Source organism: Corapipo altera, unplaced genomic scaffold (assembly GCF_003945725.1).
Source record: "Corapipo altera isolate COAL_440 unplaced genomic scaffold, ASM394572v1 77b, whole genome shotgun sequence".
Classification (NCBI taxonomy): Eukaryota; Metazoa; Chordata; class Aves; order Passeriformes; family Pipridae; genus Corapipo; species Corapipo altera.
Window position 1 is genome coordinate 1,035,604 of NW_020884933.1, and position 22,982 is coordinate 1,058,585.

A 22,982-nucleotide genomic window follows, 5' to 3' on the forward strand; every position below is an offset into this window, starting at 1 on the left:
TAAACTGAGCTCTCGTGCTGCTGCAGCCAGGATATTCCTGGTGCATCCCAGCTTGCCAGCACCAAACCTGCTCAGGGATCTCTGCACTGCAAGGAATCCACCACAGGTCTGTCCACAACATCTGCAAGAGAGAGCTCTGGAGTGCAACCAGCTACTCATGGAATGGGCCAAATGGGGTTTTTTTGAGTGGGTTTTGTTTTCTGTTTAAATCACCATTTCTTGCACCTCCTTATAGGCACACGTTTGTTAGGCAGCATCAGAGCTGACAGACACTGTAATACTGTAGATTTAAATCAGATATATGGGAAAAATCCTTCCCTGTGAGGGTGGGGAGGCCCTGGCACAGGTTGCCCAGAGAAGCTGTGGCTGCCCCATCCCTGGGAATGGTCAAGGTTGGACAGGGCTTGGAGCAGCCTGGGCTAGTGGAAGGTGTCCCTGCCCATGGCAGGGGTGGAATGAGATGATCTTTAAGGTCCCTTTCCAACCCAAACCATTCTGGGATTCTACAGAGTTAAGGGCATTAAACCAATAATTTATCAAGGAATTCTACACCAAATCCATGGACAGATAAACTGAGAGAATGAGCAGGAGATTCACCATCTCTCAGGCACTTCATCTCCTTTTGCTGATCAATACAAATACTCCTCCTGTCTGACCCAATCTGTCTCTCTCTGCCTGTTGAAAAATTAATGCCAAGTTTTCCACGGTGACAACTGAGATGTGAAATGACAAAAGGAAGGTCAGTTTGATGGATATATTTCTCCATACACTTTTGAAGTAGGTCAGGTTATATAGGACTTGGCATCACTCTCAAAGCAATCATAACTGGAATTAAATTTAGATTTCAATAACGAAGGCGCTCGAAAAAGTCAAAACTCCAGGCCTGGTTTTTTTTGGCCCCTCTTTGCTTCCTGCAAGAGCCACCCCAGGGCTCCAGAGTCCCCTCAAAGGATTGATAACACACAGATAATGCCCATTCACCCAAGAGAGCAGTTTATTTTTCGCCATTATTTTTGTCAGCCTCCTTGGACAAATCACCCCATTTATGTACAACACTTCCATGGCAGCTTTCACTGTCCAAGTGCAGTTTATGTAGAACATATTACCCTTGCAGCTGTCTCTGCAAGGTGAATAAATACTATCAGCCCCTGCTGCTGCAGCCCAGGATGTGCAGAATGGGAATTTGAGCTGAACTGCCCAGATGTGCTCGAGAATGACACAATCAGCACACAGAGAGCTCAGTTTCTCTGATATTTAAACCTGTATCACTCAGAAAACTTTCTTTTCAGGTTCAAAAAGGCTTAGGTTTAATATATACCTGTCGTGGCTCACTTGGCTTGAGTTGGATTCACAAGAAAAATAACAAACCAGTGCAAGAAGTTTGTGTTTCTCAGTGTTTCAACCCACCCTACAGTTGAAACCTTGCAAGAAGAGAGCCTGACCTAACGAGATTACACAGGTTACTATTTTTAAAGCCAACTACACCGAGGAAGAACAGAAAGAAAAGCCCATTACTGGGTGATAAATAAAATAAAACTCATTTTCCAATGCATTCTGTAAATCAGAATGCTAAAAAGAACCTCCAAGGCTGTATTAAAGCTGAGAAAAAACGTAACGTGAAATCAATGTTAAAGGCCATCTCAGCATCCTTTTATCTAACCAAAATTGTAAACACACTGCTCCATTCCCAAAGCACAAAAATCCATTTACACTTTGCGTACTTGAAAAGAGGTCTAATGCATTTTGAAAACCTCAGACTTAACTGCACATTTCTGCCATTTAATACAACGAGGTTTAATAAGATTTGCAGGAGGCACAAAAAGGGAAAATCGAGCCCTAAAGATGAACACACACATTTCAGGGTCCCAGCAGAGAGAGGCAAAAAAAACCAGTGATGGGGAAAATGTAACAGCAGGAGGGATCAAAGCAGGATAAGGGATGACCAGGAAACACAGGGATATTTGGGAAGCACAGACTCAGCACTCAACTCCTTGCAATAGTTCTCTGAGCAATTAGCAGATGATTTGTAGCAGGGACAGAGAGCCAGTTTTCAAACCCAGTTCCCAGAAGGACGTTATTTTTGGTGGATAACTGAATTCCAGAGCTACACAGGTCATTTTAGCTTTGGACAGCACAACCAGACAGACAAACTGTGAAGGAAAATGCAGCTTGGGCTGCACAGGTTGGTGCTGCTCTGGTCAGGAACACGGGGACAACCTCCCTGGAGAGACTGGGCCATCCTCAGGGTACTTAAATCTCTCCATCCTGCTCTGGTCACTGCTCAACAGCATGGCAGCACTTCCAGCTGAGAGGCATGAGTTTAAATTTCTGAATACAGCAAGAGAAAACCCTGAAACCACACAGACATGAGCTCAGAAAGATGGGTCTGGAGACATCTAAGAGTTGGAGCTGTTTGAAGTGCCGGGTCCTGCACTTTGGCCACAACAACCCCCAGCAGCCCCACAGGCTGGGACAGAGGGGCTGGAGAACAACCAGGCAGAGAAGGGACCTGGGAGTGGGGATGGACAGGAAGCTGAACAGGAGCCAGAGTGTGCCCAGGGGGACAAGAAGGCCAAGGGATCCTGGCCTGGATCAGGAACAGTGTGGCCAACAGGGCCAAGGAAGTGATTCTTCCCCTGGACTCAGCACTGGTGAGGCCACCCCTGGAGTGCTGTGTCCAGTTCTGGGCCCTCAGCTCAGGAAGGACATTGAGGTCCTGGAGCAGGTCCAGAGGAGAGCAACAAGGCTGGGGAAGGGACTGGAGCACAAGTGCTGTGAGGAGAGGCTGAGGGAGCTGGGGCTGTTCAGCCTGGAGAAGAGGAGGCTCAGGGGAGACCTCCTCACTCTCTGCAACTCCCTGACAGGAGGGGGGAGCCAGGGGGGGGGTTGGTCTCTTTTCCCAGGCAACCATCAGCAAGACAAGAGGGCATGGTCTTAAACTGTGCCAGGGGAGGTTTAGGTTGGATATTAGAAAGAATTTCTTTGCAGAGAGGGTGCTCAGCCATTGGAATGGGCTGCCCAGGGAAGTGGTGGATTAAAAACCTGGAGGTTTTTAAGAAGAGACTGGATGTGGCATCAGTGCCATGGGCTGGGAACCACAGCAGGGTTGGATCAAGGGTTGGACTTGATGATCTCTGAGGTCCCTTCCAGCCCAGCTGATTCTATGATTCTGTGATTCTATGATTTATGAAGTCATCCCTGTAACCAGCCATCCACCACCCATGGACTTATCCCTCACAGTTACCCAGCGGGTTTTGATCTCTCCACTGACACCTGGGTGTCCTGCAAAGGTTGCAGAAGCACTGAACAGTGAGTTTGGGGGCTTAAAACCCTCCTGAAACTCCCTGCCCTGTTCCCAGCACTTAAACTCCCACAGCCTCTTGAAGTCCACGATGCCAAAGCATAAACTCAGGGAATATTTTTCCCTCTGCTTAAAATTAGAGAGGCAGACATCAAGCTTGGTTTAAAGTGGTGTACACACAGCAGAAAGCTGAGAGCTTACCCACAAGTGGTCCAAGGCATGGCACAAACTCAAATGACTCAACACAACAGATGCTCTTTATACCTGTCTGACTTTCTGTACAACGTGTGCTTTGATCCAAAAGCTTTTATGGCAGTGCTTGAGCCAAAGATCACTGGGGAAAACAGAGCCCTGTTGACTCCAGAAAGCCCTGGATCAGGCTGGCAGAGGGAGGAACTGAGCATCAGGTCTGGAGTCAGGAATGTAAAATGCACACGCTCAAAATTAAAAATATGCCTCCTGTGCACTCACCCTGATAAGTTATGTTAATTCTCTCCCTCAAAAATGCCTTTTAGCATTGGGAACACAGGGTCACCCCAGGAAAGCCCTGCCCGTGGCTTTGACCCCCTCTGGACATCACATGTTGCCAAGACAACCCACGAGGAAAGAGCCCTGCTCTGGCTGCATCAGTGGCCTGAGGGAAGGGGAAGGGGTTGAGCAGGCTGGGAGCAGATTTCCATGGAAAAATCAGACAGTGACTTCAGAGGGGGTGATGAAATCACCAGGGATAACATTTGTCCTTTTTTCCCATTGCTGCAGCATGCCAAATTCCCTGGTTCCAACACACAGTTCTGAGCTGTGCAAATAAATCCAGAAAAGACCTGGGATCCCCACTGCAAACTGCCCTGAACTGTGCAGGTAAATCCAGAAAAAACCTGGGATCCCCACTGCAAACTGCCCTGAACTGTGCAGATAAATCCAGAAAAACCTGGGATCCCTGCTGCAAATGCCCTGCTGAGGAAAGAAACCCACTGGGGCTTCTGCACCTTTGCTTTCAGTTCTCTTGAGCATTTCCTTCTCTCTCTCGCCCATCTCCAGCCCGTATCCAGCAGGTGTTTCCATGGCAACACCGTGTAAAGCCATCCTTTCCCTCTGACATGGGAGAAAATGTTGAATGGCTGAAAAGAACTGGCTTGGGAAAACCTGGAACTTCCACTAAAAACAGGCAAGGCAATAATGGGAGGTGATGGTGGAAAAGCTGCCCCGGGGGCTTCAAACCCCTCCTGGGGGTCTCTTGGTGCAGCTGAAGGCAATTTGTCGTTTCTCTTTGATGAGAAGAAAGAAAGGGGTTTGTTTTCTTGTGAGATGTGGAGCAGCCCTGGCAGTGTTGTCCCTTCGTTCAAGGGGACGTTCCCTTCCCCTCTTAGCAGGAAGTCTCCTAATTCCATTTTATCCCATAGAAATGATTCTGAGGGACCAAGAGGGCCAGGAAGGAGCAGCAGAGCCCCAGACTCTCCCCTAAGGATTGGCTTTGCTTGAAAGCCTATAACTCTTCCAGTAAATCAGTGTAATTTGTGCTCTGATGTCCTGCACGGCTTTACAACAAGTGACAAATCAATCATTATCCAAACATCCTTTGATAATCAGTGTGGTTCCATTAATTATGATAAATGCTTTCAGCAGCTGCAGTATGTGGACCTAATGCATAATTGCTTGGGAATCATATTACCCTACTTTTCTCCTCACTCCATCAAGTACAAAGTCTCTCCAAAAACTGCCACACTCCAGCAGCTGAAGGCAGAGTTTACACAATCCACTCTTGCAAGGGTTTAATTGGAGCAAATGCAGAGTCCATTAGTATTAGTGTTATTAAATATTAAGTAATATTCCTTGAAAAGGGCCCATTACAGCTTTACAAATTACAAATATACAGGAGGACTCTCTCAGTCTCCTGACCCGGGGGATTAATTGGAGCAGTTGTTGCACAGCAACACGGTGCAGGCGATTAGGACCTCACCTAATGAGCAGCACTGCATCCAATTGGAATTGCAAGGAAATTTAGCCTGGCAGAATGCAATTACTGGATTCTAAACCTGATTGGATCAAAGCCTGGCCGTGTTCTTCAAAAAGTGCACCTTTAAGGAGCGGGGAAAGAGCCCCAGGTGAGAAGGGGCAATTCCCACCGGTCTTAAGGACACGAGAGGGGAAGGGGCTGAGAGGCCTCGAATTAAAGGGACAAATTTGACCAACAGGTCACTGGATGCACCTTCACATGATTAAACCTCAGGGATTCGGGGCCACAACACATCCCTGGGAGCAGGAGTTCAGCTGCCTTTTCAGAAAGAACCAACATTTCTATCGAAACCCAGGACTCGTCGTCAAAATAAGACAATGTGAACTTAGAAAAGGTTATAATTCTTTTCAATTCACAGAGAAATGGCCTTAGTGGCAGGTTTTTCCCTTGTTCAGGGTCTTTTTTTTTTTTTCCATTTGTCACTGGGAGTGACAGGATGCTGAACTGGGTGGATTTTTGGAGCTCCTGCTCACGAGAGCGCGTGTGCTTTTATTCCCTTTCATCCCGGTGAGCTCGAGGAGTCAGACCTTGGGTTTACATCCATCAGCAGGGAGCTTTAAGGGAGTTTTCCAGGGGATTTGGGTAAAGCAGAACAGCTCCATTAAATCGTGAGGGGAACCAAAACCTTGCATCTCAGCTCTTCCTGCAACATCTGTGTTATTCCTGCAGTAACTCCTGCTGGGAAAAGTATGTTAAGATCGGGTTTAGGAGGGGAAAAAACTTAGTTGTTTGAAAAGTTTAAAGAAAAGTGGGTGTGGAATAAATATTTGGATAGATCAAAGCAGCACAGGGATGGGGCAGGAGCAGCTCCTGGGGGTTCCTCATCTGGTAGGGACAGGGAAGCAAAGATGAGGGAGCAGCTGGACCAGAGCCTGGAAATTTTAGCACAGTGGGAAATCTTAGGGAAAAAAATGTGCAGGAAGGCTGGAATGAAGGGTTCAGCTGAATTGCAGCCTGGCCTCCCCAAAAGAATTGGGAAAATCAGGATCCAGACCCCAAACTAGCCAGGTCTGAGCAGGAGCCTGTGGTGCTCAGTTCAACTGGGAGTGCAGTTGCCCTGGGAGGAAGGACAACAATTGTCACAAAAAAGCAATATTTAAAGCATAAAGACAAGCAGAAATTCTGCTTAGAGGACTCCTTAGAGTGGAATTTGACCTAGAATTTGACTTTTTAAGATGGAATTTTCATGAAAATAATGAAGGCTGTATAAACTGTGAGTCTGAACATCCTGTTCCTGGTGCTCTGCACTTCCAGACATCCCTTTTACAGGTAAAGGGATCCTCCTGTTTGGATGCAGGCAGAAGGAGATTTTGCAGAGGGATTCAGAAAAAAACCCAATATTTGTATTTTCAGAAAAAACAAACCTTCAGAGTAAAGGAGACAGAGCAGACACAAACCTGAGGAGACTCCTGAAGCACCTCCATGAGGTTCTTTCTGCTGATTTTCACCACCTTATTCTTTAGTCTTTAACCAGAGCCTTTCCTTTTCTCATCTACACGAGTTCTCCTGAGGAATCTGTGTCCTCAGATCCTCAGGGATCCACCCTGGTGTGTCCCCACCTGTCCCTTTCCTGCTTTCAGGGATGTACATCAGCCCAGTTCCAAGAGCTTTTTAGCAAAGAGGGGTTTAACTCTGTGTTTTCACCAATTTTCCCTAAACCTTTTGGCATTTAATGATCTGAAAATAAACCCTCTTTTGTATTTGGTGTGGTTTCGGAGTCTAATTTAGAAATGGTTTGAGAAGAGCTTTTTTTCTTCCTTTTTAGCCTTTATATCAGTCATTTCATCTGATATATGATAAGCTCAGATGAGTTTAAACTGATTCATCCTATTTTGTAATGTTTAAATGTACTTTGCTGGAGCTCCATCATAATGTCACACACTTTTAAAATGAATAATTCATCCTGCCCACCTTTTCTGAAATGCCAAAAGGATACTGAGCCTTACCAGAGAGAAGCAAATACCTTTACTTTAAAAGTACACAAGGAAACAATATAATTTAAGAACAAATACCAAGCCTGGCTGCACCACTGCAGATCTCAATACTGTGATCCCACCTGGGAGAACAAGCTGGAGCCCTGAAGGGAGGGAAGAGGTGCTTTTCCAGGGAAGGGTCAGCTCTGCAATAGGCACTGGTGGCTCTGGGCTTTCTAAGGGGAATCAAGGAATATCTGGGAACCAGTGCCAGGCCCAGATAAGAGTCTGGGAGCAGAGGCCTGTCAAGGAGCTGTGTGAGGAAGGACATTGATTTTCTGCCCGTGCTGGCACAGGTTCAGGGAGAGCTTTGGCAGTTCTATATTTAGCTGCTGGGTTAGGTACCTCACTAATAGCCAGGTAGAGCTTTGTCAGTTCTGAGCCCAGCAGGGATCAGGTTGAGGCTCTGGAAGGGATGTGTGTGGAACCGCTGTGTGCCGACCGGAATAAAAACAGGGATGAGGAAAGGAACCCGGAGAACTTCCAGTAACAGGCAGCAGAGCCTCCCCCAGCTGTGGAGCACCATGATTTCCCGTGGCCACGCTGCAAGGGCCCACTCTGACCTGGTGACACCATCTCCCACCCCAGGGCAGGGGGCAGGTGGTCCATGGGATGTTCGTCGTTCCCAGAAACAGCACCGAGCTCCCCGGGAACAACATTGGGAAATCTCCAGCCACAGGGATGGAGGAAGATGAAGGGAGCAGAAACCCCACCCTGGGTCTTTGGGGAAAGGGGGTGTGCTAGGAAAAGGGGCACAAAGATGATTGGAGTGATGGAGAAACTTTCCTCCTATGAGGAAAGGCCAGGAGAGTTGGGATTGTTCAGCCTGGAGAAGAGAAGGCTCTGGGGTGACATCAGAGCCCCTTCCAGGGCCTAAAGGGACTCTAAAAGAGCTGGAGAGGGACTTTAGACACGGGCCTGGAGCAACAGGACAAAGGGGAATGGCTTCACATGGACAGGGGCAGGGTTAGATGGGATACTGGGAAGGAATTGTTCCCTGTGAGGGTGGGGAGGCCCTGGCACGGGTTGCCCAGAGAAGCTGTGGCTGCCCCTGGATCCCTGGAAGTGTCCAAGGCCAGGTTGGATAAGGCTTGGAGCAACCTGGGATAGAGGAAGCTGTCCCTGCCCATGGCAGGGGGTGGGATGAGATGAACATCAAGGTCCCTTCCAACCAAACTGTGATTCTCTGATAAGAAAAAGGGGTCCTAAGCCCACTTTCCCTTGGATTACACATTTTACCTTAATTCCAGAGCAGAAAGAAGCATCTCACTCCTTCACCCCTGGCAGGAGTCACTGCAGGACTGACCCTGCTTTGCTCACAGCCCTTCGTGTGCCCGGCAGGAATTTTCTGCAAATGTCAAACAAATCCCTTTGCCCCGGGGTAGCTCGGAGGGAAAGGCAGGAGGCTGCACTGCTGGCAGGGCAGAGGAGTGAGCAGGGCCATGTGCCAGCACTGCCTGGCCTCCAGCAGCCCCGTGTGCCTCGTCCCAGCCCATTTCCAACCCCTCAACACCCATAAACCCATCGTTCCCCAGCCCCGGTATCCCAGGGCCTAAATCTTAATTTGTGTTTCATAAATATTTGATGCCGGGGTATTTTTACTGAATCACGGAGAAGGCAGGAGATGAACTCTCCACTGGAGATACTAAAGGCATCTGATCACTTCTGCTGAGCATTTGCAGCACTACTGGGTGTTATCACTCACCGCTTCAGACACTGCCAGCAAGAGCAAGGCAAGGACAGACCTCTATCACACAGCCTTGCTTTTGTGCAGACAAGGGTTCCAGCAAGCCCAGATCACCTCTCCAAAGTTAGGAAAAAGCCTCTCCAAACACCTTATGAAACTGGAATAAATAAAAATTAGAGCAAACTAAAAAAAACCTATAAAACTCAGTAGTCATTTTCCATCAAGGGCCCCAATGCTGCTCATCAAACATTGAAGAGCAGTCTGGGAATATCTGAAAAAATGACCTCATTGTCATTCTTCAAATCTTCCCTTCAAGCCTCAGAGCCCAGAGGTTCTTGTGAAAGTACATGAGATGAGTCTGGAGTCCTGTGGCCACAGGTTTGCACTTTCCCCAGTGGTTTTTTCACTCCCAACTTTCTTGTTTTATATGGTTGAAATGCAGAACAAATGATTGGCAGAACCCCTGGACATTCACCCAGGCTCTTTCTAAAGTAACTTATGCAGGGAAAGGGAACAATGAGATGTTTGGGTTTAGTATCAGTTGCAAACCTCCCAGAGTTTTAACTCTGGGAGATAAATAAACCAAAAAAAAAGCATTGTGGACATGCTGTGGACATTTCCCAGATAGACCTAATTGTCAGCACATTTTGGGGCAGGACTAAGTGAGAAGTGTTTAGACCTCAGCTGAGGAATCTGCCAGTGATGCCTTGAAATGGCTGAAATGAAATGATTGAAATAAAATGACTGAACCTTCATTGGTGGCTAATTAATCTCAGGGGGATGATTAGGAGCACTCTGAACCCTGATGAGAAATTAATGGGTGTGGGCTCCCTTAAAAATAGGGTAGGAAAAAACAAAACCATCAACCAGAAGCTGTGTCCTGATCTTGGGCAGAGAGGGCTGGGGAGGGTGCAGAGGCACAGACAGAAAATGATGGTTACAGAGAGCTCTGGACAGGGGCTCCTGGGGTAATTCCTGTGGGACTGGGTTGTTTCTGACTTGGTACCTGTGCACTGATGAACCAGAGCTCAGGCTCCACACCATGGGGATGAGGGAGAGAGGTGGTTGCTGAGGGTTCACAAGGTTTTATTGTGTGTGAACAGACCTGGGAGCTGCTGCAAAAAGAGATGCTGACAGGAAGCTGAACATGAGCCAGAGTGTGCCCAGGGGGACAAGAAGGCCAATGGATCCTGGCCTGGATCAGGAACAGTGTGGTCAACAGGTCCAGGGAAGTGATTCTTCCCCTGGACTCAGTGCTGGTGAGGCCACCCCTGGAGTGCTGTGTCCAGTTCTGGGCCCTCAGCTCAGGAAGGACATTGAGGGGCTGGAGCAGGTCCAGAGGAGAGCAACGAGGCTGGGGAAGGGACTGGAGCACAAGTGCTGTGAGGAGAGGCTGAGGGAGCTGGGGCTGTTCAGCCTGGAGAAGAGGAGGCTCAGGGGAGACCTCCTCACTCTCTGCAACTCCCTGACAGGAGGGGGGAGCCAGGTGGGGTTGGTCTCTTTTCCCAGGCAATGATCAGCAAGACAAGAGGGCTCGGTCTTCAGCTGTGCCAGGGGAGGTTTAGGTTGGAGATTAGAAAGAATTTCTTTCCAGAGAGGGTGCTCAGCCATTGGAATGGGCTGCCCAGGGAAGTGGGGGATTCTCCATCCTGGAAGTTTTTAAGCTGAGACTGGATGTGGCATCAGTGCCATGGGCTGGGAACCACAACGGGGTTGGATCAAGGGTTGGACTTGATGATCTGAGAGGTCCCTTCCAACCCAGCTGATTCCATGATTCTATGATTCCATGATTCTATGATTCCATGATCTCCTGCTGGGGGACTTCTCTGAACCCAGGGGCTTAAGTGTGGAAAACCCCTTCCTCCAGAGCCCTCTACCATGGGCAGATCGTGTCTGTGCTGCACAGAGGGAATCCAGGATCCACAGCATGGTTTGGATTGGAAAGGACCTTAAGGATCATCTCATCCCACCCCCTGCCGTGGCCAGGGACACCTTCCACGACCCCAGGTTGCTGCAAGACTTATCCAACCTGGCCTTGGACACCTCCAGGGGTGGGGATTCCACAGCCTCTCTGCACAGCACCCCTCAGCAGTGGGGTCTTTGGTAAAGGGTGGGAGGGAGAAACACCTGAGCAAACCAGACACTCAGTGCTCTGCATCCTGCTGCTGCAGGGGGCCTGTCTGCTGCCAACCCTGCTCCAAGTGAAAAACGAGCCTGTCTCATCCCTCCCAGGGGCCCAGACACACCCTTGGGAGGGAAATTAAATCTCCTGCAGCTCCTTTGGGACACAGCCCTGCCTCCCCAGCATCCTGTCGTCTCCAGGCTTGTCTGGTCCACTTAGGAGGAAGCACTGGGGACCTGACTCCTGTCCAAAAGTAAAATCAAAAGACCATATGGTGTAGGTTTAAGCATTTGGCTACTGTTGGAGCTTGGGAAGAGCAGACAGCAACTAAGATTTGAATGCCAGTGAAAGCTCAAGGTCCAGCCACAGAAAGTCCATTCCTAGGGGATAAGACTTGTTTAATGTAACTAAATTACCCTTCCATGGCTTCACATTCACTGGAGGAAATTGTGTGTGATATTTATCTATACCTGTGTCTATATGATTGAACAATGTTCTTATAAAGACTAAGCAGCAGATCAATGGGGAGATGTCCCTTTCCTATACAATCCACCCCTCTCAGAGCAGGTTGTTTATACCTGGATATGACAGAAATCCATTCCTTTTGGATGAATCAAAGTCCTGCCAAGGGCTGGGCACCTCGATGCCCGGTGGGAGAAGCAAGGCAGAACTCACAGGTAAACAAACAGAAGGTGGGCCATGGGAGATCAGGAATTCATTAACAGCTTTTAAGGCCAGAAGGGAAATTGTGATCACCCTGGGACTGGCTGTTCAGCAGCAAAAGGCCAAACACCCACGTACCTGTAGCTCTGCCATAACCACAATGGGCTCGTGACTAATTTGCTCATTTTTGAAAATCAGTCTTGTTTTCTATCAGGTTCAGCCCCTCTTTTTAACTGTCATTATTTATTCTCCCCACAATAATCTGAGGGAGCATGAGGAAGGGGAGGCTCCACAGCTGGCCAGGGAACAAAAGCCAGCAGCAGCAGCATCCTCCCCTCACCTCGTGCCAAGCTCTGTAACATTTTGTCACCTCTGCTGTGTTCACCACAAAAGCCATAACTACAATGGGCTCGTGACTAATTTGCTCGCTTTTGAAAATCAGTCATGTTTTCTATCAGGTTCAGTCCCCCTTTTTACTGTCATTATTTATTGGGTGACTCGATTTACTCCTTTCCTCCACCCCAGGCTGCCAGGGACGTTTCCAATAGTTTCCAAGAAATATTCTCTGCTCCAAAAGCTTCCCCTGTTCTAGAGAAGAGGATTTCAAAGTAGGAGTGACCCACTGTGCTGATGAAAAACAGGGGCACCCAGACTGACTCCTGAACTCCCCTGAACCCTGTTCCTGATTCAGCAAAGCAAATCAGCATTGATTTAAGCAGTTCTTACAGTAAAGCAGGTGCTTAAGTGCTTTCCTGGATGATGACTGGGACTCTGAGGGCCTTGATGGATCCAGCCCAGCATTTCCCTGTGGCTGTTAAGTCTCTTCTGTTATGTTTTGCTATAATTCTGTCGTTTCATGCAGAATATCCAGCTTTGTCTCTCACCAGCCATCTGCAAAAAGAAGCCCAATAAAACCCTGTAATGACATCTCACTGCAGAAATCTTTCCCACCATCCATGTTTTGGGCACCTTTGGCCTCACCTCCCCCATAGCAAATGACCTTTCCTGCACCCCATGGCTATGGTCTGTTAACACCAAGTTTTACATTGCATTCATATTCCCTGTGACATGACTTAAAGCTGAAGCAAGACAAGGGCAAAAGGTCTAAAAAAATCCAGTTATAGCTTCTTTATGAACGATGATTCCACTTAAGAACTGGAAAGTACTATTCAAGGGAGGATAAAAGATACCCTCCATAGGAACACATAAATTTAGGAAAGGACACACAGCTTTCATGACTCACGGGAGGATTTACTATCTCTATTGTCTCTTATCACTCCAGTTTAAACCTCAGCTGTTGCAAATGATTTCAAATGAAATTTCTGGGGTAGAAATATGCAGAAAATGAGCCCCAGTGCTAAAGGCTGTGTGGAGCCTACGTGACCACAGGATCCTTGTGCCTCAGCAAAGGTTGTGAGTCATCCAGCTGCTGCTGGAGTAAGTTAATAAAAGAGAGAGGGCAAACATCCTGTTTTGTTCTTAATTCCTATCATTGACTAAGATATAGCTTAATTAACCAACCTTCTCTCCCTGTTGGACAGTCTATCACCTCTTCCACATGTGAAACACTAGACAGGATCACAGAATATCCTGAGCTGGAAGGGACACACAGGGATCATCCAGTCCAGCTCCTGGCCCTGCACAGGACACCCCAAAATCCCACCCTGTTCCCAGGAACGTTGTCCAAACACTCCTTGAGCTCTGACAGCCTTGGGGCTGTGCCCACTGCCCTGGGGAGCCTGGTCAGTGCCCAACCACCCTCTGGGGGAAGAACCTTTTCCTGAGATCCAACCTGACCCTGTCCTGACAGAGCTCCAGCCATTCCCTGGGGTCTTGACCCTGCTCACAGAGAGCAGAGATCAGTGCCTGCCCCTCCACTTCCTCAGAGTCATTAAATGCTGTTCTTCATACTAAAAAGCCACATCACAGCATCACCACAACAACTGAACCTGCTGTCAGTGGTCCAGGTAGAAATGGCAAAGATGCAACAGGGCAGAGAGGCTGAGGTACCCCCTCAGCTCCAGAGCTCGTGTCTTTCTCGCTCATAAAGTGGCATCAAAACCGTGTGTGGAGCAGAGCTAATTCTTGCTGAATCATTCCAAGGCCTTTTTCCTGCTTCTAAATTATCCTTAACCCGGCTGCTCTCCTGCCACATGCACGAGCACACAGCATTTCTCAGCTAAAACACAAAGCAGGCAAATCCTCATCTGTGAGCTGCTGTCAGGCTCTTCCCTGCTGATATTCCTGGAGCCTGTGACTCCAGTGGGATGCCTGGCACCCCCAGCTGCAGGGGAACAGCTCTGCTTGCTGGGATTCTGAGTATCCACTTGCCTCCCAACTGACTGCTGGCAGGTATTTCATGGAATCACAGGAGAGTTTGGGTTGGAAGGGACCTTAAAGATCATTTCATTCCACCCCCTGCCATGGGCAGGGACACCTTCCACTAGCCCAGGTTGCTCCAAGCCCTGTCCAACCCAGCCTTGGACACTTCCAGGAATGGGGAGTCCACAATTTACAAAACTTCTCTCAAACACTCCTCTGAGTACCTGAATGCAGGTGGAAGCACCTGGAAAGGTGTTGTAGTCCAGGAGAACATCTCAGCTGCCACTGCAGTGTGTCAAATCCTTCACCTGCTTCTCCTCCCACTGGCAAGCAGGTGATGGGAGCCAAGGCTGGGAACTGGGACTGGGCACCTGCCAGACACACCCTGCCAGTCCCAGCAGGGAAAACAGGGAGAGGAGGTAAAACCTCCCAGCAACCAAAGTAATAGAGAAAAGGAGATTTTTGTGTTTGACAGCTAGGTGAATAATCATCCCAAATTCCCTGCCTCACCCTAATCCCCTGCTGAGTCACTGGGGCCCTGTTGATACCCCGGACTCGGTGACTCCTCTCTCGGAGGCTGCCAGGGAATTTTGCCATATGGCAACAAGGAGATTTGATTAGTTGACTGTTTCCTATTTGTTTTAATTAGTAGTTTATTAGCCATATGTTAAATTGCACATTTCAACCACTCAGCAGTGTTATTGGAAGTCACAAAGTATCTGGATGGGGCTTCTGTTGCCTCCTGAGCCATGTGGGTATTTGCTCTGGGTGTAGTGTCACCTGGAGGGTGGGCAGGAGTGCCCTCCCTTGTCCCAGACTGTCCCATCTCATCTCATTTTACCTCTTCTTGTTGTATTTAATCTCATCTGCCACCTCTGCCAGCACCAGGCACGGGAGAAGGTCAGACCTCTGGCTTCCTCCCAGAGCCACTTGTCACACTGGAGGATGCTGGTGGCATTCCCAGGCACTGGAAGCCCTGCTGTCACACACAGGGGGACCTCCAGGGAGAGCCTCCCTCCCAGAGGGGTGATTTGGTGCTGCTCTATCTGAACAGCACGTTAACAGGAGCTGGAAACCTCTGTGCTAATCACCCTGCAGTGTTTGCACCTCTTTGTTTCTGCATTCCCATCAATCAGCCATATAAAAGTTAATGGGAAATAGATAAAGCAGGTCATAAACAGCAACAGCAGAGCTTCATTTTAAACCTCACTACAATATCCACAAGGGCCTGAGAGCAGTTTTCCCTCAGCAGAGGCTTTTATTGCAGGTACATTCTGGCACCATGGATTTCACCAGCACACAGCTCTTTCTAAGAGCAGCTAAACCAGCTATTAAACAAGTCCCAAACACCATCCCACTTCTTGTCAGGAAACCGTTGGAAAGGTACTTGCAGCAGGTGACTGAAAACACCACCAGAAAGTACTGGGCACCTCAGGAAACATCCCATTGCCTTTCACCACTATGACATTAGGTGTCAAAGGAATTGCACAGAATTAAACACCAAATTCTGGTTTACTGGCCAGGCTCATTTATTTAAATTTGTTTTCTTTCTTTTCCCTTTTTTTTTCCCTGAGAGAACTGTGAACATCATTTTATACAATGCTCTCAATGACCTCTCCACGACTGGTTCTCTCCTTCACAGAAACATTAAATATTTTGTTTCACGCTTGCACCTTCTCCTGGAAAACATCTTTTCAATAGGTTTTCCATAGATTCCCATGCAGTTTAGAAATTCAGATTCCTACATGTTGGGGTTGACTTTGTATCCCATTTTTCCCCCATCAGTTCAAACTGCAGTAACTTCACTCTTTCAAACACCGTCTTTAATCAACACGTTCCTCTGATCTGCTCCTATGCACCTGCTCCCTGTGTGGGCTCAGATCAATTTTTAGATTCCAATGACTGACACATGTTTAAAATACCTTTCAGCTGCAGGTTGACAATAGATCCCAGGTACAGATTTGCAAGGGCAGATGATGACAGCCCCAAAACCACCCGCGCTGCTGCGGAGGCCACGCCGGGGGTTGGGAGTGAAGTGCTCACCCCCACGCTGTGATGGGAGCAGGGGGGAGACTCCAGCACCCCCTGGGTGCTCTTAAAATCACAGAATAGAATCCTGAAGGTTGGAAAAGTCCTCCAAGATCATCAAGCCCACCCTTTAAGCGAGTTCCACCGCTCCCACTGAACCACATGGCAAAGGAACCACATCACTCCTCCAGCCCAGCAGAGCCACAGGGGCTGGAATTTCCAGGAGCCCAGAGCTGAGCACAAAGCCCTGACTTTATTAAATAACACTGAGCAGAGCAGAAATGCTGCTTTTTCATAGCTCAGCAACAGAGTTTCTTGAGGAATGGTGTCCCACTGCCCTCAGAACAATTCATCAGTGCTCCACACCCTCTCCCCAGCCTGGGGGGCTCTCCCTAATAATCTGCCCACAATAATCTGAGGGAGCATGAGGAAATGGAGACTCCACAGTTGGCCAGGGAACAAAAGCCAGCAGCAGCAGCAGCAGAATCCTCACCTCGTGCCAGGCTCTGTAACATTTTGTCACCTCTGCTGTGACAAAACAGAGGTGTTCACCACAAAGGCATCACGAAGCACTGCTGAGGGAAGGAGGTTTTGGTTAGCAGGGCCTGGAGAGGGAATTGTACCCAACACTGAATCCTGGAGCTTGTTGACATTGTTCTTCCCTTGGTCACATCAATCCTGCCAGCCCAACCCCGGGTGCACTGGCACAGAGGCAGCTCCTGTTCTGCAGGAACCAGCTCCCTGCTGGGATTCAAACACAGCTCAGCTCACGCTCATCCCTGAGCCCTTCCCAGCCCTTCCCAGCTCCTCCCAGGTAGCTCTGATCCAGCTCTCTCTGAGCCACTGGAATAGCAGACCTTGAATCATAGAATCAGCTGGGTTGGAAGGGACCTCTGAGATCATCAAGTCCAACCCTGGATCCAACTCCACTGTGGTTCCCAGCCCATGGCACTGATGCCACATCCAGTCTCATCTTAAAAACCTCCAGGGACGGAGAATCCACCACTTCCCTGGGCAGCCCATTCCAATGGCTGAGCACCCTCTCTGGAAAGAAATTCTTTCTAATATCCAACCTAAACCTCCCCTGGCACAGCTGAAGACCGAGCCCTCTTGTCTTGCTGATGGTTGCCTGGGAGAAGAGACCAACCCTCCCCTGGCTCCCCCCTCCTGTCAGGGAGTTGCAGAGAGTGAGGAGGTCTCCCCTGAGCCTCCTCTTCTCCAGGCTGAACAGCCCCAGCTCCCTCAGCCTCTCCTCACAGCACTTGTGCTCCAGTCCCTTCCCCAGCCTTGTTGCTCTCCTCTGGACCTGCTCCAGCCCCTCAATGTCCTTCCTGAGCTGAGGGCCCAGAACTGGACACAGCACTCCAGGGGTGGCCCAGGGTCAGTGTGAGCAGTGCCAGGCTGAAGTGGGAGCACAGGTACCACCACACTCTCCATGGCTGCAGTGCCTGTGCCACACTGGGCAGCTCAACACACCTCTGGAGATTGAGTTGCTCAATGTTTTGGGAAGCAGGATCCCCCAAACCCCACTCTGCCCATGGTCTTTCCCCACAAAACAAATCCCACCATCCCACTCATCTGCTTTGCCCCGCAGAGGAATCAGTGACGCTCCTCCTGCAGCACAAGATGCTCATCTGTGCAGAGGCAGTGAGACAAAACTCCCTCTAAGGAGGGATGAGAATCTTCATGTTTACTCAGCCCGGCATGTGAGACATGATAATGTCACTGGTCATGTTAGTAAACACTGGCAAATGTGACACAACGTGCAGTTGATCCTTGGAGCCTGCTGAAACCAAATATTCTGTCTGATTCAGTAACAAGAACAGAGAGAAACATGCTCTGTGCCCTCCGTGGAGTCATGTTAAATATTTAAAGTTACTCACTGAATACACACAGGGTCTGAATTTCCAGCTGATCACTGGAACACACAGATTCTGGGGGAGAATGTGGAAAGGCAGGCATGCCAGCAGCTCCAACTGGGTGTGAACGACTGGAAGCTATCCTTCAGCTGGGAAGTAAGACAAATGAGTCTGTATTAAAGCATCAGATAAGAAAAGATGTTCCCTTTATTAAAAAATAGCAGTACATTCTTTACATTTAGCATAAAATCTGCTGTAATTACCTAGCAGTTGGAAAGCAATTTGCAACAGGCTTTATTGTTCAGCATCTGTACCAAATTCTCAGGGAAACATCCACCAGGGAATAAAGGAAAATGAGATGTGCCACAGTAACTACAACATTTAAACGCTGGCACAATGGAAATTTCAGTGAGGCTTAAATGAGCTCCAGTGCAATTCTACTTCTGTGTTGCTGTTTTTGTTTTGTTACTTAAAGGGCTCTGGGTTTGACTCCAGCTTCTTTCTCTCCTGTGTACACACACCCACCAGGAATGCTATAATCCACACTAAACTAGTTTTTTTGTGTTACAAAAGAAATATAATTGTCAAAATTAAAACTAAGTCTATTGAAGCCACAGAACAAGAAACATTCTGGCAGGTGCCACCAACCAGGACTCGACTGTTAATCAAGCCTGTGCCTCTTTGGGTTTAATTTCTACAAGAAAGGGAAAAGATGGTGACTAAAGGCTTCCAAATTCATCCCAGCATCCCAAGAGTAACTGTTTCATCCAGTGGAGGAAACTGGAGCTCACACAAGGTTTTGTGGATGAGGGAAGGTACATTTTACTCCTGCTTAGCCTGGTATAAATCTGGCCCCACTTCAGCACGAGTGAGACAGGCAGCTGAGCTGGGATGGGAATAAATCACTTCAAGTTTGTACTAGGTTAAAAAAAAAAGAAGTCAGAAAGAGTTCTAGTTCTGCTCTCCTCGAGGCAGGAGTGCACACATGAGGCCATCAGGAGTTCCAAAACCTGTGCCATGCAGGAAGAAAACACAATCCTGATGCTCTCCAAGCAGTTCCAAACTTCCCAGGGGACCTCACGTGTCACACAGTGAGAACCAGGAATTCATCGGATGCCTGTTTATTCCTCATTTCTTTCCCTTTTCCCTGATTAAATAACATCCCTCCTGATCTAATTTTAGACCATCAAATAAAACAGGAATGGAAGGAAATTCAAGGAATTGCAAGGAAACATATACTCTTCTCTGTTCCAGCCCGAAGCTGAACAGCACAAACAAATCCATTCCTTTTGGCAACGAGGATGTGACTGTGAGAGGGCTTGGAATTAAGGAATACTAACAAATTCCTTATATCCTTCTCCCAGCACAGGGTGATGTTTCAGAACCCTGCCTCTTTGCTCCCCTGCATCGCCCTGCCCAGTGTGCCCTGGAGCCTCCAGGCAGGTTATTAGTCTTACAAAATGCACAGGATTAGGAGCACGTCTTTAAGCTCCACAGGCTGAGTTCTGCTCAGCGTGATTGCGTGGATACAAATGAGAGCAGAGCCTGAATCTGGATATTTACAGCACCCTGCAATTTGCTTTAACACACTGACTTCTGAGGGGAGGCGAGTTCCACGCCGAGGAAGTTAATGGCTGTGTCCTCTCTCAGATCACAGCAAAGCACACTCCAAGAGGGAAATCAAAGTTGTATTATTAGGCAAAAAAATAATTCCCCTTGTTCGAGAGGGAAAGGAAAAATTCAACTAATGTTCAAAGAGGCAACGGAGATGTGATGACAAGAGGGATGGGACTGTGCTCCACGGGCTGGGAGGAAAGGCAGGAATAATAGAGAGCAAGGAGAATCAGACAGACATTTACAGAAATCCTAGACTTTATTCAATGAATTATTTAAAGTCTATTTCTGATCTGGCACAGGAGGTCACTCGATCTCCAGAAGGGAGCAACGGGAGCCCCATCACTGCTGCCATTCAAAACTCCAGCGAGCAAAGGGATGGGAAATACACGGCCCAGATCCATCACCTGTGGCTCAGGGAAAGGGCTGTTTGACCTCAGCAGGCTTCTTTTCATTTCAGTATCACAGAATCATAAAATCATAGAATGGTTTGGGTTGAAAAGGACCTTAAGATCATCTCATTCCACCCCCTGCCAGGGGCAGGGACATCTTCCACTAGCCCAGGTTGCTCCAAGCCCTGTCCAACCTGGCCTTGGACACTTCCAGGGATCCAGGGGCAGCCACAGCTTCTCTGGGCAACCTGTGCCAGGGCCTTCCCACTCTCACAGGGAAGAATTCCTTCCTCATATCCAATCTGTCAGTTGGAAGCCATTCCCCCTTCTCTCTTACAGGCTCCCTTCAGGCCACAATCAGGTCACCCCGAAGCTTCTCTTCTCCAGGCTGAACAATCCCAATTCTCTGTGCTGTTTGCAGCCCTGAGCTGGTTTCACTGGGTGAATCCTGACACCTCTGTACCCATCACATGGGGCCCAAAGCTGGGCTCAGCTGCTTTGTGTCTGCTGGCTTAGCTGTGCCAGCACAAACTGAGAGCATCGAGCTGGATGAGGCCTTTCAGACCTCCCAAAATAACAACCTGGTCCTGGAAGACTCGTCTTAAACAGGCAATACTGAATGTTGAAGAGGAAGGTTTGATGTTATCCAAAACCTAGGGAGTTTATCCCAGTGTACAAACACTGTGACAGGCAAACTTTGTGCTTATTGCAGCCTTGTCAAAGAGTTGGAAAAAAGGGTGGAAATACAAGCTGAGAGTGATGAACTACATCACATGAAGGTTAATGACTTTAATGACTTAGCCAAGGTCTCACACAGTGTAGCACAGCAGTAATTTGGGAGCACTGGTGTCCCACCCCAGTTCCACCGTGGTAAGATCATCCTTCCTGCTTTGCTCCAGCAAGCACAGACAGATTAATGGGAGACACATCTCCCCCCACACACACACCCTGAGAGCTGCTGCACACCTGACAGCTCCAGCAAGAGCCCTGTTCCCAGCATCTGAGGGGGTGCAGTGCCTTTGTAGGAAATGGAAAGTATATTTTAGGACCAAGGTTAGGACCAACAGCCCAGTTTTCCAGGTCCACTGGGTGAGCAGAGGTTGAAGTCATTCCTCATTTGCCAAACAGCCTCTCTGTTCCCCCACCTTTCCCAAAGTCAGGCAGGTGTTTAGTCAGTCTCTCTCCAGACTCTCTTTGCTTTTCTGTCCTACAAACATCCTTGACCACTAAGAGAGGACTCTAAAACCCTGTGCTTGGTTTACCTTGTTCAGCACATTCTCAGTGACCGGGTCTGCCCATAAATAACCAAACTGCCAAAGGTGAACGTGGGCAGCCTGGGATGTGGGGAGACAGAGAGGGAGAGTAAGTCCTGGGCAAGGCTGAGGCACACAAGCTTCTCTCACTCTTATTCAATCACAGCAATTTCACCTCTCTGGGAAGAAGGGAAAAAGCTTCAAGCATGAGATTATTACATTTTGTACATTACACCCTGATAGGAGCTAAAAATAGGCTCTGGCGGTTGCTAAGTGCGTTTCAAATGGCTTTCCTTAGAGGTAAAAATGGGATTTTATTTGAAAAAGCAGAAGGTGGGATTTATAACATCTTGGGAAAGAGCTGAACAGAAGATCTCCAGTTGTCAGAATGGAAGGAGCAGGGAGTTTTGCTGTTCCTTTTCTTCTCGAGAGAGAAGGCAAGAGGTGTTTACTGGAAGACTGTTTAGGGTTTCCAGTGCACCTGCAAGCTCCTGGCCCCTTCCTTTACACAGAACCACAACGTTTCTACAGCTCCTACCACACCATGGGACACATCTGCCTCGAGGGACAAATAAAAATAGCTGTACAACCTCCAGGAGTTGCACTTAGGGGAGTGAAAGGGAAGCAGAGAGCCCTTTCCCTTCTTCACGGGGTACAGGCTGAGTGTGCAGGGCTCTGGGACAGGAAAACCCTCCACTTCAGCCCAGTAATTGTGGTTGCAGCCTGAACCACTGCCCCACTGCCAGGGAACCTTCACCACACCAGGGATGTGAGCAGCTCTGAGGCTTCCACATGAACTCCACTTTCTGGCACTAAGCTGGGGGGGAGTGTCCATCAGCTGGAAGGCAGGAGGGCTCTGCAGAGGGACCTGGACAGGTTGGAGAGTTGGGCTGATTCCAACGGGATGAGGGTGAACCAGGCCAAGGGCCGGGTCCTGCACTTTGGCCACAACAACCCCCAGCAGCTCCAGGCTGGGCCAGAGGGGCTGGAGAGCAGCCAGGCAGGAAGGGAGCTGGGAGTGGGGATGGACAGGAAGCTGAACAGCAGCCAGAGTGTGCCCAGGTGGCCAAGAAGGCCAATGGATCCTGGCCTGGATCAGGAACAGTGTGGCCAACAGGGCCAAGGAAGTGATTCTGCCCCTGGACTCAGCACTGGTGAGGCCACCCCTGGAGTGCTGTGTCCAGTTCTGGGCCCTCAGCTCAGGAAGGACATTGAGGGGCTGGAGCAGGTCCAGAGAAGAGCAACGAGGCTGGGGAAGGGACTGGAGCACAAGTGCTGTGAGGAGAGGCTGAGGGAGCTGGGGCTGTTGAGCCTGGAGAAGAGGAGGCTCAGGGGAGACCTCCTCACTCTCTGCAACTCCCTGACAGGAGGGGGGAGCCAGCTGGGGGTTGGTCTCTTTTCCCAGGCAACTCTCAGCAAGACAAGAGGGCTCGGTCTTCAGCTGTGCCAGGGGAGGTTTAGGTTGGATATTAGAAAGAATTTCTTTCCAGAGAGGGTGCTCAGCCATTGGAATGGGCTGCCCAGGGAAGTGGTGGATTCTCCACCCCTGGAGGTTTTTAAGATGAGACTGGATGTGGCATCAGTGCCATGGGCTGGGAACCACAGCAGGGTTGGATCCAGGGTTGGACTTGATGATCTCAGAGGTCCCTTTCAACCCAGCTGATTCTATGATTCTATGATTCTATGATTCTATGATTCTCTGTTTGACCCTGTGGCATCATGAGGAGGGCACATGTCAAACACACCCACTGCAG

General features: G+C 48.9%; 1 protein-coding gene and 1 long non-coding RNA gene across 6 annotated transcripts in view; both read left to right on the forward strand.

Moving 5' to 3' along the window:
- The window catches only part of KCND3 (potassium voltage-gated channel subfamily D member 3), a 139,495-nt gene that overhangs the window by 35,771 nt on the left and 80,742 nt on the right, over positions 1-22,982 (forward strand). The gene's annotated exons all lie outside the window — the stretch shown is intronic.
- On the forward strand, positions 3,130-4,466 carry LOC113954862. Its single transcript, XR_003530355.1, has 2 exons — positions 3,130-3,309; positions 4,340-4,466. It is a non-coding gene; the product is annotated as an uncharacterized LOC113954862 (long non-coding RNA).